Source organism: Echinops telfairi, unplaced genomic scaffold (assembly GCF_000313985.2).
Source record: "Echinops telfairi isolate 266 unplaced genomic scaffold, ASM31398v2 ScPeMD7_2291;HRSCAF=2852, whole genome shotgun sequence".
NCBI classification, from domain to species: domain Eukaryota; kingdom Metazoa; phylum Chordata; class Mammalia; order Afrosoricida; family Tenrecidae; genus Echinops; species Echinops telfairi.
Window position 1 is genome coordinate 30,867,364 of NW_022106189.1, and position 8,412 is coordinate 30,875,775.

The window sequence follows — 8,412 nt, forward strand, 5'->3', positions numbered from 1 at the left end:
TCTTTTTGCAAGATCATATAGAATACTAAGGAAGCAGGAGATTGGGGGGCGGAGGAAGCATTTAGGAACTAGAGGAAAGTTGTATTTTTCATCATTGCTACATCGCACCCTGATTGGCTCGTCTCCTCCCCAGACCTCTCTGCAAGGGGATTCATCCTTTCTTTTTTCAGCATATTTTTCCTCTTCAAAACCCATTAAGTTCTGATCTTTCAGTCCGCCTTCTTCAAGATCTTTGAGCTGTTCAACACTTGCAGTATGGTTGTTAGGTGCCATTGAGTCAGTTGTGACCCTATGTAACAGAATGAAACATTGCCCGGTCCTGTGCCACACTCACATTTGCAGTATCAAAGTTCTTGTCATATGGACGATTGTTTTCACCGATCTCTTCCATACTATTATCCTGATCAAATGTTGGGAGCATGTTCCTATAACTCAGCATTTTTCCCTATATAACCTGCATACATTTTTCCTTAACTTCCTCCCAGAAAGATGTTATATTGTAGATACACTTGCGGGTCTTAAGTATATGTAAATTGAATACATGTAAGTTGAGAAACTACAAGTAGTAGGTGATTCAGTATATTTAAAACAAGGGGTGAAGTTTAGGCAGCTATAACACAGTGAAGTCAATCTCATTAGTCTTAGGAGGTAGGAAACCTGAGTAAGTTGAGCCTCATTTGATAGTCAGCAGTAGTTTGACTGCTCACAGCAGTAACATAAATAAGGGAGGTGTTGTCGAAGCCGTTCTGGTGGGTCAGGGGAGTAGACGCAGCAGACTTGGCAATAAGCCTGGCTTCTTAAACAAAATCCAAGTCATCAAATTTGCCCAGGCATGCCATGTGAGGTTCAAGTAACAGTGGAATTTAAGAGGTGTGAGTTGTTTAGGGAGTCGTAATCGAGTCCACAAGCAGGAGCACGTATTTTAAAAAACATTCATCAATTTAAAGTCAAACATAATGTGGGTCTGCATATAGTTATAGCATTTCTGATCATGTTTATGTAGTTTTATTGCATGGCACCTGCCTGCCTGAATTTGGCAGGCTTCTGGAGAGAAAAACAACTGAACATGTAAGATTTAAATGGTTAGCGTGGCCTTTGAATTGATAGTGAACCAACAGCTGAAATTTAATCATAGGCACAGTTCTAGTTAACAGATTGGTGTTCATGTCTGAAAGGGAACTGTGTATTGTTATGAAAGCCTGAAGAATCCCAGTATATTGGAGAAGTTATTTAAAAGTTTTCCCTACAAAATGTCTTTTTCTATGTGCCAGCAACAGGTGTGAGAGTTTGAACATTTTGAAGTATGTTTTCAATGTCTGTAAGTATACTTTTTGAGTATTTCTTAATTTGAGGTTACATTTTCTTTTTAAAAAAAATAATTTTATTGGGGGCTCATACAACTCATCACAGTCCATACATACATCAATTGTGTAAAGCACATTTGTACATTCATTGCCTTCATCATTCTCAAAACATTTGCTCTCCACCTAAGCCCCTGGCATCAGATCCTCATTTTGGCCCCCCCATGAACCCTTGATAATTTATAAATTATTATTTTGTCATATCTTACACTGTCTGACGTCTCCCTTCACCCACTTTTCTGTTTTCCTTCCCCCAGGTATGAGGTTATATGTAGATCCTTGTAATCGATTCCCCCTTAACACCCCACCCTCCCTCCACCATCCACATATGACCACTTTCACCACTGGTCCTGAAGGGATCATCCGCCCTGGATTCCCTGTGTTTCCAGTTCCTACCTGTACCAATGTACATCTTCTGGTCTAGCCAGATTTGTAAAGTAGAATTGGGATTATGGTGGTGGGGGGCGGAAGCATTTAGGAACTAGAGGAAAGTTGTATGTTTCATTGTTGCTACATTGCACCCTGACTGGCTCATCTCCTCCCCGAGACCCTTCTGTAAGGGGTTGTCCAGTTGCCTGCAGATGGTCTTTGGGTCCCCGATCTGTACTCCCCCTCATTCACATTGACATGATTTTTTGTTCTGATGATGCCTGATACCTGATCCTTTTGACACCTTGTGATCGCACAGGCAGGTGTGCTTCTTCCATATGGGTTGAGGTTACATTTTCATCTGACTTGATTTATTTTAATTAGAGAATGGATAACATTGTGTGTGTTCTGAAATTGGCATAGTTTCAGGTGAATCCTTTTTCCTGGTAACTTTTTTAGTAATAACTATTGGTTTAAATTATTTCTTTTTTTGAACAAAATGAGTTTTTTGAAGGGAGACACTTTTGAAAGGAGCGTAAATTATTTCTTAAGCATTTTTAAAATTAAGATAATAGTTAATCATAATACTTTAATAGACAGTTTCTGAGTTCTTAAATGTAAATCTTTGTAATTACTGCTTTTAGAAAATCTTTCAATAAATTTTTTTTTTGGCGACTGGTGGAACACAAAAATAATTGTTAAATACAAATGACACTCAGAATTATTGAAGCTAGATGATAACTTCATTATACTAGTCTCTTCTCTATATGCTTTAACAATTAATGCAAAGTTTAAAACGATGGCATTCAAAAACTAAGTTATTTCTAAGGTTAGGTTAGAAAGATTAGAATAGGAAAACTTTTTTTTGAAAAGTCTTGTGAAGGTTACAACTTACTGTTGCATGTACATTTTTCTTTACTGGTTTAAATAAAAAGAAAATAAAAATTGCTTGGTGCATTTTTTATTTATAAGGCCACACACACTTCCCCCACACACCCCTAATTGTAAGTTAGCCATGAATGATTAAATGAGTTAGTGGTATACATAGATAGGTAGTGAACCCTTTGTATTATCTTGAGTAGGTATTTTTCTATTTTAAAAATATTATCTAGCTAGCCACATGAGTTCAGAAAATGTTATTTACTAATAGGGGCTTGACATTACTTAAAAATTTTTAAATGTTTTATTGAGTTGCCTTTATCCATCAACCTGTTTAAATGTTAAATTCAATTCTCTTGACCTTTAAAATTTTTTCATGATGAGATGAACCTAGGTAATTGCTTTTTTTAAGACTAGATTTTATTTGTTGTCAGCGAATGTTTATTGAACTGAAAACCTCTTGCTATGTAATTGGTACAGATTAACATAGAAAATTAATAGGCATATAAATTCTTTTGATTTGTGCATATCTCAGACAGTTTGAAATGTATATCTTTTAAAAATTATATCTCATATTTTTCTTTTTGCAAGATCATATAGAATACTAAGGAAGTACAAGTTTTAATATATATATGAGGAAAGTCTTAAGGAAAAAGATATAAAGTTGTATTTAAATACTACTTTTTGTTTTTTACTACAAGGTGTAAGAGGTTTACTAAAAACATTTCATCTGCTATGAACACTTCTGTATAGTTTCTATTTCCTCTCAGTAAAAGATGTTCAATAAAAATGATATCCAGAGGAAAAATTACATTCAGAAATTGTTGATGCTAGATGATGGGAATATTGGGAATGAAATTGTTAAGCTATACTCTATGTTTGAAATTTTCCATTATACAAGATTTTGGGACCTTTTGACTATGATCAATAGTAAGAAATATAACCAGTACACAAACAAAACACATGTTTTACATGCAGTAGTGTTTACCTTTGTGTCATTACATTCGACATTCTCTTTGTTTAGTAAGAAATTATGGGTCATGACTCATTAACTGGTCTCTAATCTTCGGTGCAATAAACAGAACTCTAGGACATGCTATCAGTTTTGATCATATTAAAACTCTCAGATTGTTGAGATATTTCTCCTGTCTGTAGTTTCATTTTTTTGGTTGTTGTTTAGAATATACAACGAATTCAACAATTTCTACACGGGCAATTGAGTGCCATTGATTACATTCTTCATGGAGTTGTACAACTATCCTCGCTCTCCTTTCTCAGTTGTGTCTCCCATATTAGTGTAAACTCACTGCCCCCAAGCTTGCTTTCTAATGTTTTGAGTTGCTTTTGTCAGTGTGATTCTGTAGAGATAAATCTTTAAAAAGTATAATGCCCAAGGGAGACACCCCCCCTCAGCCTCCCCCCCTTTTTTAACTAGCTAAGCTAATGATAATGGGGTACTAATCAGTTCTTCTGATCTCACAGCAAAGGAGGCATTTGTTTATGGAAGCAATTAGCCACACATTACATATCCTTTTATTCCTGCTTCTCCTTTCCCTGTTGTTCCAGATTAGTAGAGAAAAAATTATTGGATGGCCACTTCCAAACTTTTTAAAATTTTTTTATTTTTTTCACTTCCAAACTTTTAAAAACAGAAGTATTAATATGTTTCTTGGGCCAGTTAGCTGAGCTGCCCCCTGAAACCATGACCCTAATACTCCAAACCAAGGAACAAAGCAGTATCAACAGCTACTCTTTATTTTTTTTGTTGTTCTTGTAAATCAGATCCAAGTTTTTGTTTGGCAATTTAGCTTTTTACAGGTACATGACTTATTGATAGCAGTTTCTGTAACTAGCTTTATAATGATGCTTTTAATGCAACCTTTCTATCACCATTACTAATAACCTCTCATTTTCCATGCCTCCTGCCCCTGATAACCACTAATAATGTATGGTTTCTTTACATTTGACTTTTCTTGTTTTTTAACGTAGTCGAAGTCACATGGGATATGTCCTTTTTGATTTCCTTAGCTCAACATAATATAGTACAGCTCTATCCACACATTATCATGTTGTAAGACTTTATTTTTATTACTGTTTGAGTAGTTTTCCATTGCATGTATGGACCTCATGTTTCATTTGCCAGTTGATGGGCATTTAGGTTATTTCTACCTTTTCACTATTATAAATAATGCTGCAATGAACGTTGGTGTATGAGTCTCTTTCAGTCTCTAATTTCAGGTCTTTCGGCTATATATCTAGAGTGGAATTGCTGGGTCATGTGGTAGTTCTATTTTTAATTTTTCTGAGAAAATGCCACTTTTCCATACCAAATCGCTAACCATTTGATATAAGGATTCTAGTTTTTCCACATCCTTGCTAACTTTTTCCTTCCTCACCCCCCAACTAATCTTAACTATCCTAATGGGGTTGTTTTCTGACTCCAAACCCAAGGCTAGGATGGTTTCTATTTTTATTTTATTTTTTAAATGATTTTATTTTTTATTTTATTGCTACATTAGTAATGGAAATAAATTGCGAGAAGCAGGAAAAGCATGCAGTTTCATGAAGATTTTTGCGTAATGGAGGTACCCATTAGAGGAGGTTAAAAGTGGCTTATCCAAAATACCAATTTATGAACTATCAAGGGCTCATGATGGAGTGGTGGGGAGCGGGGAGGGAGGGGAAAAATGTCGGGGGTTTGAGTGGAGAGAAAATGTTTTGAGAATGATGTACAAATGCGCTTTACACAATTGATGTGTGTATGGATTGCGATAACAGTTGTATGAGCCCCTAATAAAATGTCAAAAAAAAAAAAGTGGCTTATCCTGTAGGGAAGGCAAAAGCCACACACACAAAGATCGATAGCATCAACCTTGTGAGATTTACACACCAATGGGAAGTTTTCCAACAAAACACATGAATTTACAAAATGAAGCCTATCAAACTAAGACAACACTCAAGCAGTGTTGGAATTTGCTCCCCATTTTATGATGTTTGAACACATTGTTTCTCTTGTTGGATCATTTCCTACCATGGAGTAGTATTTTTTTCTTCAGTGTTAGTTTTCTTCAGTTTTGACTTGTCAAATTTCACTTCAGACAAATCTGGTTTATCGCTCATCTTGCCTTAAGGCTTGAAGATAACCCTGAATTGACAGGATCTCACTCAGGGTGAGGTTAGTGTTCCGTGCAGAACCCTGCAATTTGATTTCTGTTTTTCTAGTGTGGGTGAATTGTGGTAGCAGAAGCAGATTGGAGGATGAGAAAAGAGAAAGATGGCCCAGGACCAGGCAGGGTTTCATTCTGATATATTGTAAGGTCATGATGAGTTGTACACAACTTGACAACAATGGGAGTGAAGTGGTAACTTACTGTGGTTTGCATCTCTTTGATGGCTAATGCTATTTAAATCTTTTGCCCAGTTTTGATTGGGATACTTGGTTTTTTATTGTTAAATTGCTTTATATAGATTTTGATTATGCATATAGTTTTAAATAGATTTTGGTTATTAAATTTTTGCTGGATATATGGTTATGAAGATGATCTCCCAGTGAGTAAGTTTTTAATTTCTGTGAGGCCCTATTTCTTTCTTTTGTCTTTGTTTGTCTTATTTACTATATTGGAGAATCAATTATTGAAAGCTAGCCTTGACAGCATTGCCCCTGCTTTAGCTTTCTAAGAATTGTCTGGTTTTAATGTTTCTACTTAGGTGTTAGAACCATTTTGAATTTTTTTTGTGTGTAAGCAGGGGTCCTCAAACTTTAAACATGGGGCGAGTTCACTGTCCCTCAGACCCGTTAGAGGGCCAGGCTGTAGTTTAAAAAAAAACTATGAACAAATTCCTATGCACACTGCACATACCTTATTTTGAAGTAAAAAAACAAGTGGGGCAAAAACACCCTGCAGGCCGGATAAATGTCCTCAGCGGGCCGCAGTTTGAGGATGCCTGTATGGTTTGGGGCAGGGATCCCTTTTCTGCATATGGAAGTCCAATTTTCCCAGCACCATTTATTGAAGAAACCCTTCTTTCCTCATCGAATAGACTTTAGCACCCCTGTCAAAATTCAGTTGACCAAAAATATGTGAGTTTATTTCTGGACTGAATTCCATTGGTCTCTCTCTCTCTTGTTATACCAATACTAGGTTGTTTTGATTACTGTTGCTGTGTACAAACAAAACCAAAAAATGATCCACTACTATCAAGTCAATTCTGACTGTCCCTATGGGACAGGATAGAAATGACTTTAGGTTTCAGAGGCCATAATTCTTTATGGGAGCTGTTGTTAGTAGGTGCCATCAGTCTTTTCCAACGCATAGTGACCCTATGCACAACAGAATGAAACAGTGCTTGGTCTTGCACCATCTTCACAATTGTTCCTGTACTTGAGCCCATTGTTACAGCCATTATGTCAGTCCATTTTGTTCAGGGCCTTCGTCCCTTTTGCCACCCCTCTGCTTGACCAGGCATGATGCCCTTCTCCAGGCACTGGTCTCTCCTGACAACATGTCCAAAGTATGTGAGATGAAGTCTCTCCAGTCTTCCATGGTACTTTGAATATTCTTCTTTACCAGCACCCCAGTTCAAATGCATCGATTTGTACTTGATTTTCCTTATTCAGTGTCCAACTTTCACTTGCTGTGGGCAATTTTTGGGAGCAGACTGTCTCATATTTCTTCCGTGGAGTAGCTAGTGGGTTTGAACTGCTGACCTTATCCAATGCATAACGCACTATGCCAACAGGAATTGTGAGTTCTCTAACTTTATTATTCTCTTTCAGTATTGTTATAGCTATTCGTGGCCTCGTTATTTTTCGTAAAGATTATGTTGGAATTTTAATTGGAATTACATTGAATCTATAGATTGCTTTGGATAGTATTGTATCTTAATATTAAGTCTTCTAGTCCATGAACATGGAACATCTTCCCATTTAGTCTTTATTCTTTTTCAGCAGAGTTTTATTGTTGTCATTGTATATGTTCTTCATATCCTTGGTTAGATTTATTCCTAGGTATTTTATTATCTTAGATGCTACTGAAAATGGAATTGTTTTCCTAACTTCCCTTTTAGAGTTCTCATCGCTAATATATAGAAACCCAACCGCTTTTTGTTTGTTGACCTTGTACCTTGCAATTTTGCTAAGTTCCTTTATGAGCCATAGAAGTTTTATTGTGGGATCTTTGGGATTTTCTATATATATCATTGTATCATATCTTCAAATAGAGGATTTTACTTCCTTTCTAATCTGGATACTTTTAATTTCCTTTTTTTGTCTCATTGTTTTGGCTAGGGCTTCTATTATAAGTACAATATTGAATAGAAGCAGCAAGAGTGAGCACCTTTGTCTTGTTCCTGATTTCAAGGGAAGAGATCTCAGTCTTTTTCTCTTAAGTATGATGTATCTGACACTGCTGACTTTTCATATATGAGGAATCTGTATTGTATTTTAGTACTTAAAAAAAGTAACTAAATAAAAAGTCTTATTCACCTCTTAGGGATTTGTATAATTTTCATTTCATATTTTATGCCCCAAAGTTCCGTTTTGAAAGTGATAGCTAAATTTATCTTCATTTCCTGTTTCTTTGCACTTATAAAAACCTGCCTCTTCTGTGGCCACCCTCACTGTGTTTCATCTATTTTATATCCCTCACCCTCATGTTGATATGAAAGCTCATATGTATTCATCTCTTTTTAATCCCACTGTGAAACTTATTTCTCTATCCACTTCTCTGAACAACTTCTATCATGCACATGCTTCACAACTTTTCTCTTCTGCACTTTACTCTGTTAGTTATTTAGAGGTCTT

General features: G+C 36.0%; 1 pseudogene; it reads right to left on the minus strand.

Annotated features, from left to right (window-relative positions):
- Nucleotides 1-5,594: 5,594 nt before the first annotated feature.
- LOC115870695 lies at nt 5,595-5,729 on the minus strand (annotated as a pseudogene).
- Nucleotides 5,730-8,412: the final 2,683 nt, after the last annotated feature.